We start from the raw sequence: 19,028 nt of genomic DNA on the forward strand, positions 1-19,028 counted from the left end.
TGTTGATGACAGAGCAGCACTGTTGAAGCATTTTAGAAAAATAGGCAGAAGATGATGTATATGGTAGGGATTTTTTTAATGATAGTAAAAGCATAGTCCATATTAAGACGTTAAGACTACTCCTCTAAAAAAATCCCAATAGCTTAGTCTGTAGGCCTAACTGTTGATTATTAACTGGGGTGATATTGAATCACGAATATCAAAACTGACATGTCGAGACAAAATCTCGACTCGGACTTGCTTCCTCAAAGACTCGGTCTTGACTTGGACTCGACTGTATTTGAAAAACAACGGACTCGGTCTCGACTCAGACTCGACCCTTCAAAGACTCGGTCTTGACTCAGACTCGACTGTATTTGAAAACCAACAGACTCGGTCTCGACTCGCACTCGACCCTTCAAAGACTCGGTCTTGACTCGGACTCGGCATAGGCGGTCTCGTCCCCATCACTACTGTGTTGCAAAATGGTAAATACATGTGCCAAAAGTTAAACACAACTACAACACAGTTGTCATCGTTTACACACAACAACTCAAAATTGTTCACACTAGTTTCTAATGATCTGATCAAATCAGTTGTCTAGAATATAAGCCAGTTCAGAGTACACAGGTGGCCCAGGTACATTGAATGTTGATACCAACAATGGATAGAAATAATGTGACAGGCAGAGGAGGAAGAGTTCGTGTAAGAGGTGGTGGACGAGGAGGAAGAGTTCAAGGACAACGAAGAGCAAGACCAAGAATAGTAATTTCAGATCAAATTCGGGCAACTCTGATAGACCATGTTCTGTCACGAATCACACACAGAAGACAGAGAGATCCAATAGCAGGTAATTTATTAAAGGGTCATCCGTACTCACAATCCAGTCCAGGGAAAGGTCAAAATCCAAAACGGTAATCCAAAACATAAAAGACAAACACAAGAAACAGGCTCAAAGACGACAGAAGTGTGGTGACAATATACAACGACTCCGTACACATACTAACACAGACAGGGAATATATACACACACACATCTAACAAGACTAACACAGAACAGCTGGGAACAATGATTACAGGGAACAGCTGAGTGCAATGAACTGATGAGTGACAGTGACGGACAGAATGCTGGGAATTGAAGTCAAATGTGAAGGACACCGTGAGAACGAGGACCTCTAGTGATAGACAAGGGAACACAACCAGACACTGTGACATAAAACGGTGAAGACCCCTCGGGCGGCCAGGGCGGTGAAGACCCCTCGGGCGGCCAGGGCGGTGAGGATCCTTCGGGTGGCCATGGCGGCGACGACCAGGGCGAAGACGACCACTCAGGCACTGGCTCCGGCTCAGGAACAGTAGACACCGGCTCTGGAACAGACGGCACCGGCTCCGGCTCTAGAACAGCCACTGGCTCCAGCTCTGGAACAGACACTGGCACTGCCTCAGGAACAGACACCGGCTCAGGAACAGACACCGGCTCAGAAACAGACACCGGCTCAGAAACAGACACCGGCTCAGAAACAGACACCGGCTCAGGAACAGACACCAAAACTGAAACAGCCACAAGAACAGACACAAACACAGAAACAAACACTGGTTCAGGAACAGATGCTGGCTCCGGCTCAGGTACAGCAGACACTGGCTCCGGCTCTGGAACAGCAGACACTTGCTCCGGCTCTGGAACAGGCACTGGCTCTGGCTCTGGAACAGCAGACACTGGCTTCGGCTCTGGAACAGCAGACACGGGCTCCGCCTCAGGAACAGCAGACACGGGCTCCGCCTCAGGAACAGCAGACACGGGCTCTGGCTCAGGAACAGCAGACACGGGCATGTCCAGGATCCGAGCCAGACGCTCCAGATAGTCCAGATCCAAGAAGGCAGATGGCACTGGCTCTGCCTCCGGCTCTGGAATGGGTACTGGCTCTGCCTCCGGCTCTGGAACAGGCATTGGCTCTGCTTCCGGCTCTGGAACAGGCATTGGCTCTGCCTCCGGCTCTGGAACAGGCAAAGGCTCTACCTCCGGCTCTGGAACAGGCACTGGCTCTGCCTCCGGCTCTGGAACAGGCACTGGCTCTGGCTCTGGCACAGCAGACACTGGCTCCGGCTCTGGCACAGCAGACACTGGCTCCGGCTCTGGCACAGCAGACACTGGCTCCGGCTCTGAAACAGCAGACACGGGCTCCGTCTCAGGAACAGCAGACACGGGCTCCGTCTCAGGAACAGCAGACACGGGCATGTCCAGGATCCGAGCCGGACGCTCGAGATAGTCCAGGTCCAGGAAGGCAGACGGAACGTGAACAGTCTCTGACTGGACAGACGGAACGTGAACAGTCTCTGACTGGGCAGATGGAACGTGAACAGTCTCTGACTGGGCAGACGGAACATGAACAGTCTCTGACTGGGCAGACGAAACGTGGACAGTCTCTGACTGGGCAGACGGGACGTGACCATTCTCTGACTGGGCAGACGTGACGTGAACAATCTCTGACTGGGCAGACGTGACGTGAACAATTTCTGACTGGGCAGACGGAACGTGAACAGTCTCTGACTGGGCAGACGGGACGTGAACAGTCTCTGACTGGGCAGACGGGACGTGAACAGTCTCTGACTGGGCAGACGGGCTGTGTCTCCTCCTTCTCCGGACCTCCGGACTCAGGACCACCGGACCCGGGACCACCGGAACAGGGATCATCTACCTCCTCCACTGTGACCTCCACGGGACCCGCAAAACTTGACCAAGCGGGTCCCCTTAAAAAACTCCCTTCTCTCCCGCTCACTGGCTGGGGAAGAGATATAAGGAAACATACCGCTGGATCTGGGACAGACGGAGTCGTTCTGTCACGAATCACACACAGAAGAGAGAGAGATCCAATAGCAGGTAATTTATTAAAGGGTAACCCGTACTCACAATCCAGTCCAGGCAAAGGTCAAAATCCAAAACATAAAATACAAACACAAGAAACAGGCTCAAAGACGACAGAAGTGTGGTGACAATATACAACGACTCCGTACACATACTAACACAGACAGGGAATATATACACACATCTAACAAGACCAACACAGAACAGCTGGGAACAATGATTACAGGGAACAGCTGAGTGCAATGAACTGATGAGTGACAGTGACAGACAGAATGCTGGAAATTGAAGTCAAATGTGAAGGACACCGTGAGAACGAGAACCTCTAGTGATAGACAAGGGAGCACAACCAGACACTGTGACATGTTCTTGTTCATGGAATGACAATGAGGGAAGCAGGACAAAGAGTACAACCCAATTTGAGCAGATTCTCTGTGGCATCCATAATCAGGACATTCAGAAAAGAGAACAGGTAAATGTATTGTTTTTCTAATTTGTGCGACTGAAAGGTTACTGTATACATTTGATACAGTACATCAGTTTGTCAATAGAAAGGGGACTGGGGAAAAAAGAAAAAAAGATTTACAATACATTTTACATATGAATGTGATGTCCATTACTATTGTTACTGTATGTATACATTTGTAAGAGCATTTTCCCTTTTGTAGAATTGCAAGACTACCAAATGAGGGTGGAAAGACTGCTTTGTTCTCCCAACAGCAAGAGGCTCATTGTTGATATGGTCCGTCAAAACAATGCCATCCGACTGCGTGAAATACAGCAAAGAGTTGTAGAAGACAATGTAAACTTTAAAGGAATCAACAGTGTCAGCCTTTTTACCCCATGTCCTCCATCGCAACAGGGTACGCATGAAGCAAATGTAAAGAGTACCCTTTCAGCACAATTCAGAAAGGGTCAAAGATCTGCGATATCAGTATGTGCAAGTAAGTGTACACTTTCAGCACTGATGCTTACAGTACAAGTTTCTAGCCTACAGTTATTGTACTATACTGTTACTTTAACTGCACTACATTATTGTGCAGAAGTATGTATCTGCATACTTCTGTAAGTACATACATACTGAAGTAAGTATGACACTTACTAAACTATTTATTTATATATTTTATATATAGAGGGTGTTTGAAATGGATTCCATGGAAAGGCCCCATGAATACATTTTTGTAGATGAAGCAGGGTTCAATCTAGCGAAGAGGAGAAGGAGAGGCTGGAACATAATTGGCCAACGTGCCATTGTGGAAGTCCCTGGCCAGCGTGGTGGCAATGTCACCCTATGTACAGCCATAAGCAATGGGGGAGTTCACCACCGTCATGCAACCATGGGGCCATATAACACTGATCATCTTCTTACATTTCTGGGTGGTGGATGAATGTTTTCAGGATGTTTTGTCCAGGGCCGGCCCGAGGCATAAGCGAACTAAGCGGTTGCTTGGGGCCCCCTGGCCACCAGGGGGCCCCCAATCGAGTTTAAATATTATTCATTTCTTTTAGATGACTTAAACAAGTGACATAAATGAATGAATGAATATGAATGAATAATTCAAGACAAGAAAATTCTGATTTCATGATCAATATAACTGCCAACAACTGCTTCTGTGTCTGCCAGCGTTTAAGTCATTCGCATAATCTAGACACCTCGCGAGTGCATAGACTTTAAGTTGGAGAAAATAGCCGCAGGGGAACTTAGCCTTCTAGGTGCAAGGATAGCAGTTTGAATAAATAATAAACATAGCAGTTTGAACTCTTCTCCACTTTATTATACCACACATCAGATCACTAACTCCAAAAACCCACGACACTCCAGTACCAAGTGCGCACGAGCCATTCCTATCTACGGCAAGCCCCGAGGGGAAAAATAGATTGCATACACACATACAACGAGCGCCAGTACATCATTACCCGTATTATAGTAACAGACTTTGTTGGATTCTGTCATGTACAATCCAACAAAATCTGTTACAATAATAAAAATTAAAAAAGATTTTGAGGACAGTTACACTGTATTGAGACAGTTGAGAAATAATAATATTTTTTACAGTTTTCAACAATAATTGTCATTGTTGAACCCTTGCTCTTAATGTTTCTGATTTCTCAGTTTTGTCATTATTTTCGCAAATAATTTATTTTATATTTTTTGAGACAGTTTGTTTTAAGAAGTTTCAAAGAGTTAGTAAAAGAATAAAATCAAAGTTAAAACTATTTTTATTTAAGTAGGCATCTATTTTTTATTTTGTATTTATTTTGTATTAATACATAACCTCACTGTATTAATTTATAATGTATCATTATTGCGTGACATTTGTGTCAATAATCGTCAAGCTCAGGTGACTTCGCGTAGTGGGAGGCTCGACCGGCTCTGGTTTTGTCTAAACGTGAGCAGCAGGATCATCAGCAGGCAGTGCATCCGTTCTATGTTGTGGTTTGGGACAATGTCAGCTTTCACCGTGGTGTCCGAATACGTGAGTGGTTCAACATCAACCAGCAATTCATGAATGTTTGCCTTGCACCATACAGCCCTTTCCTCAACCCAATAGAAGAGGTTTTTCTCTGCGTGGCGATGGAAGGTCTTTGACCGTAACCCATTTACAAGGGTAAATCTTTTACAGGCAATGGCATTGGCCTGTGGTGACATCTGGCCGGACCCAGCACAAAGACGGGATGCTGAGGCAGAATGAGTCTCTCATTGACTTTGATTTTGCAATTGCACAACATTTTGTGTAATGCGCTTTTCATTTAGAGTTGTCTTTGTTCTTACTTTATTTTTATGCTGAAAATACAGACATTCAATACTGTATTACTTGCAGTACTTACAGTATGCGATATATTTGCTGTACTGAGTTGTGAATTATTTACTTTTATTAATGGCAAAATTATTTTCTATATGCAATAAACATTTTGTCTCTGTAACTACATGCTCTGGATGCTGTGTTCTCAACTTTTTGATGTAGTGTCTAATGAATGCTGATGAATGTTTATATATCGACTGGCTGTGTTTATGTTTTGAAAGCATTGTTTGATTTTGAGCACAGATCAAGTTGTTTGATTTTGCCAGAAGAGTCAGGGGATTTGTGAACTACATTTGTGAATGTAGTTTAAAGACTGGATTTTGTGTTTAAAGTTTTGAGAATATGGGTGTAGGTTTCAAAAAAATTGTGTCTTAGCAATTTTGAAATACTTTATTGCTAATTTTAGATATTATAGCCTATTAATTTAAAATTAAACCTGTTTCAAATTAGGCTAATAATGATGTGTTGTAGCCTATGCAAACAGCATTGTTAGTGTAGCCTACAGTTTATTTATTTAGCCTTTACCTCAGATTACATGTATAACCAAATTATTATCTAAAAGTGTATGTTCTGCTCTTTCATTGGGTTGTCTCAGTTAATTTTTAGCACTAACGATCGCGGAGATACTCAAGCAGTTTAGCACTAGATTTCGTGTTCTAGTTTTTGCTCACCTTTCTTTGAAAAGAAGTCAGTAACCAATTGTGTCCCCTCATTTTGTTTTCTTTCCCTCTCATGTCTTTCCTTTCTTTTTTGGTGGCCTCATTTGGCTTTCTTTGGGAGACATTTCTACAGCATTTCAACAGCTCTCCACCAGATGCTCAACTAAACTAAGAAAATGCGTGCATATGGACTAAACCATTCGGCGCATTAGCAAGGGGTGGGACCATACGACCGTCAATCAAACCAATAAACCAAGTTATTCAGCCAAATAGTACTCTATTTATAATAAAATTACAATATTTTTCATCGCATGCAGATAAACTTAGTTTACGAGGCAAGTTATCTCAGATGATACAAGATGCAGAGTCGAATCCTTCAAGTAAGCATGACAACTGTTGTCTTTCACATTCATAAAAAAGATGCCAGTAATAATATTTTTTTTTTCTTTTTTACAGGAATGGCTAAAGTTTACATGTCTCTTATCTTTGAAATTCTTCTATGGTCCCAAGCTCAGTTGAGGTAGAATCTATTCTTTTTGGAAATGCTATGAATGGGAGCATACTTATTGGACATCATCTCTTACTGAACATCATACTGGACACCAGGGGCGTCGCTAGGCGTGTTCGTGTTCGCTTTAGGCTTGTTATAATCAGATTCAGAGCGTTCTTCATCTTCAATCTGCAGCGGCGCCGAGCAGAGAGCACGTCAGAAACAGAGGACAGTGTGTGTGTGTGTGTGTGTGTGTGTGTTCATCTGAGCCTCATTGGTCTGTCACTGCTCGTCAATGTCAGACTATTTGAGATGACCAATCAAATCAAAGTAGGCGGGCTTTATGTTCACAGACGCTGCTGAGCGCGAATTTTAACAGTGCGACTGTCAAGTCATTGTGAGGGGACAAGAAACATTAACAATGCCATTTTCATCATGTTAGGCACAAGATTAATAATGAATGTGTACATATTGAGAATCTAATACAAATTGTAGCCTTTAGTAAATTAAAAAAGCTCAGGAGAGAATGGGATGAAGAGACTGAGAAAAAAAGAAAGAGTGATGGAGATGAGGAGAGAGCAGGTATTGACAAATAATCTACTGCCCACTGACATGGTTTTAAAGCTATTTCTTATCCTTTTTTATCTTAAAAACGTCTTGAAATGCACATATCAGAGAAATAAAAAAATTGAACCCCCTATACCAACCTCAAATTTAGGACCTCTTTGATTATAAAGCCCTGTCTACAGCCCTGTATTGGGCATAAGACATATTTAAATATATAACATAGGGGGACCGGGGACAGTTGCAACACTTTTTGCATTTGGCTCTGTTACTCAGAGACCGTTTGGATTAGACAAACCAATTGTTTATACAATAAACGCACATCTGTATGCTAAATAATATTTTCCACAATTTGCATTAGAATGTAAGGAGTCAGATGTCCGGGCCCGGGGACAGTTGCAACATTATTTGGGGATGGTTGCAACATGTTACAAATACAATATATTATAATATATGTCAGTGTTTGCAAAATTATTATTATCAAAAATGTAAGTTATAATAACATTACTGTGTTATTTATTCATCAGCTTTGATTAGATGCCAATTATATATTTGTCTAGATGAGTAGGCCTTATGTGCAGATGTCAAATATTCAAATTGATATCAAATACAGTAGACTTTTGACATAGGAAGAATGGAACAATTTGTGAGGCAATTAACTTTTAGCCTATTGTCATGTAAAACATTTTTTAAACTATATTTTATATTATCATTTATATTATCACAGTTGTTGCAACTGTCCCCGTTCCTGTCAGCCATGATAAAACCTCATGTGCTAGCTAAACAATTGACCTTGATACATGCTAATCATACTAGCTTAAAGTTAACATATCACTCATTTAAACCATATAAGTTTGAGCTGAATCACAAAAACCGTGACAACAGTTTAGCAAAAACAAAGCTCAAGAAAATAAATACTTTTATACTCTAAAAACAGTTTTTCTTCAATAAATACTGGAGAAGCTCAGGAATCTCCTTGATTTTTCTCTGCAAGGGGGGGCATCCAATTGAGCATGTGGAGTGTGGGTGTCATTACTCTAGCTTGTTTCTGGTTGGAAGAAAATGACGTTGCAACCATACCCTCTAAGCAACTGTCCCCGGTGTCCCCTACACTTTTTTCTCTACTTCTTACCCTTTCAGAGAACACAAACACCACAAACACCTTTTCACAGATTGCACGCTGTTCACTAATGTTTAGATCTCCAGCCAGGTCAGGCAGGCAGGTCACTTGACCTGTCAGTGGCTGGCTGGCAGCTGCGTGGCTGCCTGGCAGTCTGCCTTGGCAAGTTTCAGAAACCATTTATTTTTGGCAGTTTTGTGTTTCCTGTCCTTCGCTAGCTCATGTAATATGCATCTGTTGATAAGATTGTTCTTTTGTATGATTGTTTTGGGGCTGGTTATCCCAATTAAAGCAGTCAAATGGCCCGGATCACGACTGGTTGCTTACTGACGCTCAATCCAGCCAGCCGCGGTTGAACTTTGAGTATAACGCGTTCTCTGTCACCCTCGCTGCAAGGAAATACATTGTTTTCTTTTTTTGAATGTACTCTCATGCATTTATTCTTTCGTATGATTGATGTTTTAGAAAATTTTATCCCAATTAAAACAGTCAAATGGCCCTGATCACGACTGGTTGCATACTGACGCTACTGTTGCCTCTGTCATGCCGGTAAATCAAAGATCAGGAAGCAAAAGCGAGTACTCAATATTTATTAAGAACACAGATAGTAGACTGATGACACGGGCGTGGAAGGATGGCGCAGGGACTTCGATGGTCGTGGGTGAAACAGGAACGGTGGAGGTGATAGTGATGTTACGTATGACACTGAAGCTTCGATGCGCGTATCACACATGCGACACAATTTCTAGTGAAGCCCCGTATCGGGGTGTGTATTGGTTTCCCCAGAGTCACGTGATCGATGACAAATGAAGCCTCACTTTCTGTCCAATCACGTGCGCGTTTCGCTTTGGGTGTCAGATGGCTCGAACTCCAGATCTCATTTAATGAGTCATTGTTGGCTCAGTCTGGTTGATGGGTGTTTCAGGAGAGTGCTGTACTTTGAAAGTTAATAAATATAATACATTAAATAACCAAAAATTTTTTTTCAGTACTTAGGCTATTCTTTTTTCTTTTGTCTTTTTGTTTTTGTAATATTTGCACTTTTGCTGATTGTAGGTAATTTGGTGTTGGTATTTGGGATTAGGGTGGGCTTAGGGGAGAGGGGATAGGGTGTTGGTGTTTGGTGAACGGTTTGTATTTAGAGCAATGGCAACAGCCAAAAAAAGGAAGACTTCCCCTATCTGGGAATATTTTGAGTTTATAGCTTCCAATGTGTGTATGCATATATATATATATATATATATTATTTAAAAAATGTTACTGTTTTACGTAATTTCTTACTTTCATATCACATTTTTAGAAGGTAAGATGCTTGGTGTGTGACAAAGAGCTTGTTTACGGAAACAACACATCATCCATGCTACGGCATTTCAGAGCTTTACATGAGACTGCTCAGCCCCACAATCCAAGCACACAAAGTAGGACTGTTGCTTCATGATTTTTATTAATAATTGTGAATGCATTATCATGATTTCAATTAATTATGTATAATATATATTTCTTCTTTCATTATAGTATCTCACAAGCAAATGGTTGATGAGGCATTGGTCAACATGTTCATAAAAGACTCACAGCCATTTACAGTGGTTGAGGATGAGGGTTTCAAGGGCCTCATCCATGCCCTTGATCCTTCCTATATAATCCCAACCAGACAGGTGAGGATAGCAGCAGAGGTTGATTTTTATGTATAATCTATATAATAAATCTTTATCAATAATAATATAATTTCTTTATTGATAACTATAACTGTTTTGTGAACTCAAAAAGGCTTTAAAGAAAATGGTGGCTTCAAAATATGAAGAAGCAAAGAGGAAGGCCAAGGCAGACATGGAAAAAGCAACTGCTGTGTCTATAACATCGGATATGTGGACTTCTATCAACATGGATGCATATCTTGCAATAACCTGCCACTACCGTGATGACAGTTATAAGATGAATACTGTGTTGTTGGATGTTGAGAAGTTCCCAAACAGGCACACAGCGGAAAATATGGCCCTGGTGAAAACGAATGTCATGATGGAGTGGGCAATCAAGGACAAAATGAAGTGTCTTGTCACAGATGCAGCAGCAAACATGATTGCTTGTGCAAGAATTCTGCAAGTGAGACATTCAGTTTGCATTGCACATGCACTTAACACCATGGTTAAAAAGTCTTTTGATCAGGTACCAGCTCTGTGTGACATTCGGAACAAAGCTAAAAAGGTGGTCACCTATTTTCGAAGCAGCACCTCTACCAAAGAAATGTTGACCCATGTGCAGCAAGAGATAAACAGGCCAGTTCTTAAACTTGTGAATGAAGTGGATACACGCTGGAACAGCACTTTCCAAATGCTTCAACGGCTGCATGGGGAAAGGCAAACTGTGGGAGCATCCCTTGCCTCACTTAAAACTGATATATAGCTCCACTTCATGCACAGGACTATGAAGCCATACAGCAAGTTCTGTGTTTTGTCGCCCCATTCCACCAGGCCACAGTAGAGCTGTCCGAGGAAAAACGTGTGTCTGGCTCCAAAGTAATTCCTTTGCTAAAAATGATTCACCATTCATTACAGGTTGAACAACTAAGCTATTTATTTTTATTTGTGTAGAATACTCTTAATTATTAAATTATTGAATTATTAAATTTGTATTTTTGCACAGAGTAAATAGTTTTCTATTTCATAGGTTAACCATGCCAATAACAAAGGAATTAACTGAAAACCTTATCAGGCGTCTGAGGGAGCATATCTGGAATATGGAGTCGCTCAGTATAATGACCATGGCAACTCTGCTGGACCCAAGGTTTAAAAAGTTGGGTTTCCTAAACCAAACTAAAATGACAGAGGCTGTCAAACGGCTAAAAGCAGAATGTGGTAATGTCATCAGGGCCGAAGATGAAAGACCATCCACATCATCAAGCACTCAGTCAACAGAAGCACCACCATCAACCCAACAGCCCACACCAAGCTCAAGTATTTATTTATTTTTATTTTTATTTATTTATTTATTGTATTTTATATTTGTTGACCGTTGATGTGTCTTATATTCAATCAATGTACATGTACAGTCACTCCCAATAAACATAATAATAATTTTCCTCACACTTGTAAGGTGGAAACCTTTGGCTTCTGTTGGACAGTGCTGTGGAGCAAAGCTCAAATGCCACTTCTGATGCGATCGTAGAAGTGGATAAATACCTTACATAGAGAAACATACAACGAGCTGAAGATCTACTTGAATACTGAAGAATGCAGAAACATGTCTACCCCCACCTATATACATTGGCATTATAGTTTCTTTGTACCCCCGGCCTCCTCTGTGCCATGTGAACGAGTCTTCTCTAAGGCTTGGGGAAGTACTGTCTAAGAGGAGAAATAGACTCAGCCCCAACACTGTGAAACCGTTTTGATTTCTTAATAAACATAATTAAAAACTTTATCACCTTTCTGTCATTCCTACAGTTACATAAGCACTATCACTGCAAAGTGTCATAAGCACATTTAATATTAGATGATCCTATCAGACAATGTTTTGTGTGTGCGTGTGCGCGCGTTCGCTCGCGCGTGCGCGTGTGTGTGCGCGTGTGCGCGTGTGTGCGTGTGTGTGTGCGTGCGTGCGTGTGTGTGCGTGTGTGTGCGTTCGCGCGTTCGCGCGTGCGTGAAGATGACGGTGAAGACGAAGATGACGACGAAATCCACACCTAGACAAACGATAATCCAACCCAACGATAATCCACGGAAAAACACGAACACTGGACGACCAGGAAGACAGGACTGGAACACCGACACGGAGACATCAAACAACGATCTGACAAGGACTACAAAAACTGCTGAGTATTTATGAGGTGAGGAAAATGGGCTGCAGCTGGTGATGATAATGATGATCAGCTGGAGCGGATCAGGTAATGACATAACACTCACGCCCACTACACACGTGCATTCAAACAACAACATAAACACAAGACGAGAAGGAACCAGAGAATGAGTATACCGTGACAGCCTGCCTCTCATTCTATGGAAATTTATCTAATTTGTATGGATACTGCCGCTAGTTGTGATGATTTTAATCGTTGTGTAAAAACTTGTGTCAAAATGTAGATCCAGAGTAGCCTATTAAACGTGAATTAATCCCAATAACATTGATCTTTGTCATTCCATTGAGCATTTTCTGTGACAACAGGACAAAATCCTACAGCAATGCTTTTTAATAATTCAATAAAAGAAAGCTTTTTAATAATTTAATCAAAAAGAAATCAAACTTAAACTGTAAAATCACAGAGCACAGATTGTATCAGTATTTTCAAATTTACAAAGACTACTAACAAACAAAACCCACGAAACAAAAACTATTTACAAATAACAAACAAGAAACTATAGTTTGCCATTGCTTGTAGCATGCACTCAAACTATTATTCCACACAGCGTGCAGCTGCAAATGCCATTTCCGCTTGGAATCTGTGAAACCCTTCTGTCTTTCTGAGAATCAGAATGGTTATCTATAATGAAGGATAAAACACAATCATTAAAATCTTATCACACATTTAAATTGTGAATTAAATGTAGAATTCGTAACTGCATAATTCACACACTATTTAAAATATCTATCATAGCTCTTGAATTATTATTGTTGTAAGGGGTATACATTCAAAGACCCAGAACCAGATATGAAGAATGAAGACCCGGAGTCAGAATTATAATAAATTAAAGAAAAGTTTTACTGAAGATAGTTTGCAGTTTCATCAGCAGAAGTCAGCTTCAAGACTCACACAGCAGTTCGTAGGCCGCCCCGCTTACACTTACAAAGATCACAGCAGTTATACCATTTCCAAGGTCTAAGCTACGTCATTGCTTACAGGATGAATGATTCTCATTGGCTATGAAATAGATAAACACAGTAATTTTCTACACATATACAGATAGACTGAAGCATATCTCCATCGATTATGCAGCTGAAGTTAGGCACGTCATGACCTTCCAGGTCGCAGATTTGGGTTGCTGGGCGCCAGCATGTCCAGAACAACAACTCAGTCAATCTCCAATAATGCCAGTGGTTCCTTAACCTGTAACCAAGAAGACTAACACACACACCGACACACAGCTTTTCCAAGGTTGGATTTGGCCAGGCTCTAACTATAAACAGGAGAGTCCTCTCAAAACATCAATAACGCGTTTTTTTCTCAAGGATAGCTAAACTTTAGTCTAACTGGAAAGTAAGGCTTTAACAAAGAAATGGCCCCTTAAACTATTGGCTTCAATGACCCCTATATGTTTTAACACATTGAAGACCTTTCTCAAACACAAAACAAGTCCCCATTTCATTTCTGGAAGCTGGGTTAAATAAGCAAGCACTGCATTCAGATATCAAATACAGACATTAAAGAATACATGAAAAGAACATTTCAGTGATCACACAGGTAACTTTTATAACAAAGTAAAATCTCTAGAGAAGTCATTCAACTCATTTTATATTTAGAAGGAAAAATATTGATTAATACCGTAATTATAATCAATCATTACATATACATTGAAGCAGCAGTGGATTCTGATCCACCCCCTTCATTGTCTTGACAAAATAATTATTGTTATCACTTATAATTAAGGTGCTGGTAAAGTTCTGGAAGTCAGCGATACATTATTTTTTCAGCGGCAACATGCTAGACTACAATATAGCCGAAACTTACCGCCCACTTCATAAGATCCCATTTAATTGGCCTGGGTCGTTTATTCGAAACTATCAATGCTGTGTAGAAACTGCTTCAGTACCTCACACGATACATATGGAAAACATAGGACCAATGGAATACAGTTTTTTAGGTTATCGAAATGGACACAGCATCAGGGACAGCAAGTCTCTGACCTGACGAGGAGACGGCGGATTGCTTGGTTGGCTGATGCCTTTGATAAGATTGTCACTGTTTGCTGTGCTTTAACGACCATGTGCAAAAGTGTTGTTTGAGTGCCTTGTTCATTACTTTTTTATTTCTTTGAAATAAATGCTTGAAACAACTTGATATGGCTTAACAATATATTATTATTTTGGACAAAATAAGTTTTATGGACAACATAAGTAATAATAATAAAATATAATACTGTTATTAGTGCAAAAGAGCAAATATCTTGATGCTGCTTCTCCAAATACCACTGTTTTGCCACTGATGTGAGCGTGTTCCTGTAAGGTCCCTTTTCTTTCGCCTTATCTTTTTGCATTGCTTTACTTTCTTCCTTTTCTTGCTCGTATTCATAGATCCGTCTCTGTCCCTGCGAAATAATAAATGCGCGAAAAATAAAGAGCTCTGAAATGTTTAGTCGCGCATCTGTGAAGTTCTGAAGGCGTTGCTCCTGGCAACCGATAGCGTCTCCAGAGCCATATAGAGAGAGAGTTGCGACACGGAAGTTCGAATGCTTGGTTGTCACGTGATTCGCGTAGACCGCAGATAGTTCCAGGAAGTGCTTCGGCGCCAATTCAAATCGATGGAGTTAGAGAGCAGAACTGTGATTTTTGGTAGTTTGTAGTCAATAAATGCGTTGGTTTACAATATGTATATAATACATTGACATTTGGATGTAGTATGTGTATGTAGTTACAACAATATTGTTTTTAAAAGATAAAAATCTGCAAATATTTAATGTTTATTGTGGCCAACCAGCGTTGCCTGCCTTTGTTAACATATTTTCTCAAAAAATTAGCATATTTCATCCGACCTGTAAAATAAGTGTTTTTTTAATACAAAAAAAGTCAACCTTCAAATAATTATGTTCAGTTATGCACTCAATACTTGGTCGGGAATCCTTTTGCAGAAATGACTGCTTCAATGCGGCGTGGCATGGAGGCAATCAGCCTGTGGCACTGCTGAGGTGTTATGGAGGCCCAGGATGCTTCGATAGCGGCCTTAAGCTCATCCAGAGTGTTGGGTCTTGCGTCTCTCAACTTTCTCTTCACAATATCCAACAGATTCTCTATGGGGTTCAGGTCAGGAGAGTTGGCAGGCCAATTGAGCACAGTAATACCATGGTCAGTAAACCATTTACCAGTGGTTTTGGCACTGTGAGCAGGTGCCAGGTCGTGCTGAAAAATGAAATCTTCATCTCCATAAAGCTTTTAAGCAGATGGAAGCATGAAGTGCTCCAAAATCTCCTGACAGCTAGCTGCATTGACCCTGCCCTTGATAAAACACAGTGGACCAACACCAGCAGCGGACATGGCACCCCAGACCATCACTGACTGTGGGTACTTGACACTGGACTTCAGGCATTTTGGCATTTCCTTCTCACAAGTCTTCCTCCAGACTCTGGCACCTTGATTTCCGAATGACATGCAAAATTTGCTTTCATCCGAAAAAAGTACTTTGGACCACTGAGCAACAGTCCAGTGCTGCTTCTCTGTAGCCCAGGTCAGGCGCTTCTGCTGCTGTTTCTGGTTCAAAAGTGGCTTGACCTGGGGAATGCGGCACCTGTAGCCCATTTCCTGCACACGCCTCGGCACGGTGGCTCTGGATGTTTCTACTCCAGACTCAGTCCACTGCTTCCGCAGGTCCCCCAAGGTCTGGAATCAGTCCTTCTCCACAATCTTCCTCAGGGTCCGGTCACCTCTTCTCGTTGTGCAGCGTTTTTTGCCACACTTTTTCCTTCCCACAGACTTCCCACTGAGGTGCCTTGATACAGCACTCTGGGAACAGCCTATTTGTTCAGAAATTTCTTTCTGTGTCTTACCCTCTTGCTTGAGGGTGTCAATGATGGCCTTCTGGACAGCAGTCAGGTCGGCAGTCTTACACATGATTGCGGTTTTGAGTAATGAAACAGGCTGGGAGTTTTTAAAAGCCTCAGGAATCTTTTGCAGGTGTTTAGAGTTAATTAGTTGATTCAGATGATTAGGTTAATAGCTAGTTTAGAGACCCTTTTCATGATATGCTAATTTTATGAGATAGGAATTTTGGGTTTTCATGAGCTGTATGCCAAAATCATGAGTATTAAAACAATAAAAGACCTGAAATATTTCAGTTGGTGTGCAATGAATCTAAAATATATAAAAGTTTAATTTTTATCATTACATTATGGAAAATAATGAACTTTATCACAATATGCTAATTTTTTGAGAAGGACCTGTATATATATATATACACACACACTTTTGCACTGATTTAGCACAAAGGGATTTATAAATGTCTAATAAACTGCACGTCAAGCATGTTGTCTGTCCTTTCCTCTATGTTGTTCTTGTACTGTCCGACACCGAGAGCAGAACTATGCTCAAGTCAGGAGCAATCTAAATAGAACTAAACATTTTGTGCTAATCATACTTGGGTGTATCTGCACTTTTTCACAAAGACCAACACTGGGAAGTTTAATGTTTATTAAAAATAAGGAGCAAGTAAAGTCTTGCAGAATCCAAGGAGCTGAGACTGAAGGTGAGGGTACAGCGTCAGTGCAGGAGTCTTCAGGATCCACTGAATCCCCTTTGTGCTTCTTGTGTTGAAAGAGATCAAGGAAACAAAAACAGGATAAATTGTATATAGTAGTCAGTATATAATACAGTTATAGTGTTTATAATACCCCATTTAGCCTAGTGTGATTTGATCTAGAAAATGGCTTGCTGACGTTTTAAGCATGGTTTTTAATCTCACTTATAAACTTCCATCTCCCTTTCCCAGCAATACAAATCAGCTGAGCTGAAACATAATAGACAGGTAATAGTCAACAGAAACACAATGAATAAAAAACTCCAACCCTACGTTTTTGCTTACTCAAATATGAAATCTAAAATAAGGATTTTTTCCCCGTTATTGCACATTTAATATGGAATGAAACCGATATTCTCATTTTATCAATTACAGCTATCACACTCCCCAATGTTATATTTAACCCCTGTTTAGAAGTCTTTCCCTCTTATTACACAACAAAGGATAAACATGCATTAATAGAACGGGTTTAACCATTACTGTTCGTGGTTTGTTATGCGGTATTAACTTTATCCAATGACCTTTATTTTACCTTACAACGTCCCCTAAAACTACTAATTTAGAGAGAAATAATCAATTAGCATGCTTTAATACACAAGTTAATTTGAATCAGATGTACTGATAATGTACAATCTTATTCTTTAAACGTCTTACCTTTTAAAAGTGCATCACAAACGGTCTGTTCTGCTGTAACTCTACCGCGCTGCTGCTACTTCCGGGAACTATTGAGAGGCTCCTCGAGCCGCCATTACTGTAAAAAAACGTTCCATTGAAGTCAATGGAGTTGTCGCAACTCTCACTCTATATGGCTCTGAGCGTCTCCAACCATCATGGCCAACCGGCTCAGACCCCGCCCAAATCGGCACGTGACTCCTCACTCTCAATCAGTGTTGCCAGATGTACGATGATTATCGTATTTGTACGATCATTTTGACCTCTGTACGATGTACGATCAATAATGAAAAAAATCCCATAATGTACGATAATTTCAGAGTTTTCAGTCATTCGTCCAAACACACATCCTACCGCTTCTCTCTCTGACCCAGAATTATTTCGCAGGCTCACCTGCCTGCACGCAAGCACATATACACACACACACACACAGGCACCACATGGTGTCGCCCGGACCGCACGTCATGTGCGAACACCTTCTGTGTGAACGCAAACACGACCCGGGATTGATGCCGGGATCGGTGCCGGGTTGGGGACCTAGTAACATTGCCAGGATCAGTCCCGGAACGCACACTGTTTGAACACAAGCCGTAATCAATGCCGTGTCGTAATGATGACGCTGAAGTGAAGTGAAAGCAGGCTAGTGAAACGGTACGTAATGCGCTAGTTTATGATCGAATCAGAGAAAAAAATGCACACGGGTGGTTTCTTGAGAGAGAAATCGCAGCTCATAAGCAAACTATAGACGCTGCTGAGACATTACATGTCACGTGTCTTTACGGGATTTTTACGTGTTGTGTGTGAAAGCACTCTCTGATTCCGGAAAATCACTGGCAGTGTGAATGAACCAAAGTAAAAGCGAACCCGGGTCAAATCCCGAGTCACTTTATCCGTGTATTTTCCGGGATCTCTGTGTGAAAGGGGCTATAGAAACACAATGGTGAAACAGCCAATAATGAATCATCTCAACACTACCTAGCCCCTCCCTAGCAACCATTGTCGAGCACCTTAGCAACCAAAATCCATAGAGGGATATCTTCCCTTCTGAATGTCACAGAGGCATGGGAGTTAGTTTATATCATTCATACTGACAAGCAGCCTTTGGTGTTTCTTGACTGGCAGCTGCCAAGCCACTCCCCAGCAACCAAACAGAGTACCCTAGCAACGATTTTGCAAGACCTATATCTCTGCATCAGAACATTGTATAGAGATGGGGTTTAACTCTTTTGACTCATGCTAGCAAACAGGACTTCTAACATGCTACATATGCTAGCTTTGAATAGCTACATGTTAATAATGATTAGGTAAGTGCTAAATCATGCCAAGAAAATGTTTAGAAATCGTTTAGAACTAAAATATGTTTAGTAACCATCTGTGACAACTACCAACCACCTAGTAACACCATAGCAACCACCCAGAATACCTTAGCAACCACCTTGTAACGCCC

General features: G+C 41.2%; 1 protein-coding gene and 1 long non-coding RNA gene across 2 annotated transcripts in view; one reads left to right on the forward strand and one right to left on the reverse strand.

Moving 5' to 3' along the window:
* Window positions 1-12,009: 12,009 nt before the first annotated feature.
* Window positions 12,010-19,028, forward strand: part of LOC143753722 (uncharacterized) — a 52,420-nt gene continuing 45,401 nt past the window's right edge. Inside the window, exon 1 of the mRNA XM_077246396.1 lies at window positions 12,010-12,298. The gene's annotated coding sequence lies outside the window, so the exon portion shown is untranslated. The remainder of the gene's footprint in view (window positions 12,299-19,028) is intronic.
* Window positions 16,789-17,636, reverse strand: LOC143754002 (uncharacterized). The gene is made up of 2 exons (XR_013207854.1): window positions 17,564-17,636; window positions 16,789-16,916 (listed from the first exon to the last, which is right to left on the reverse strand). It is a non-coding gene; the product is annotated as an uncharacterized LOC143754002 (long non-coding RNA).

The sequence above is a fragment of the Siphateles boraxobius genome, unplaced genomic scaffold, assembly GCF_051911475.1.
Source record: "Siphateles boraxobius isolate OS27281-9 unplaced genomic scaffold, OSU_SipBor_1 29, whole genome shotgun sequence".
NCBI lineage: Eukaryota > Metazoa > Chordata > Actinopteri > Cypriniformes > Leuciscidae > Siphateles > Siphateles boraxobius.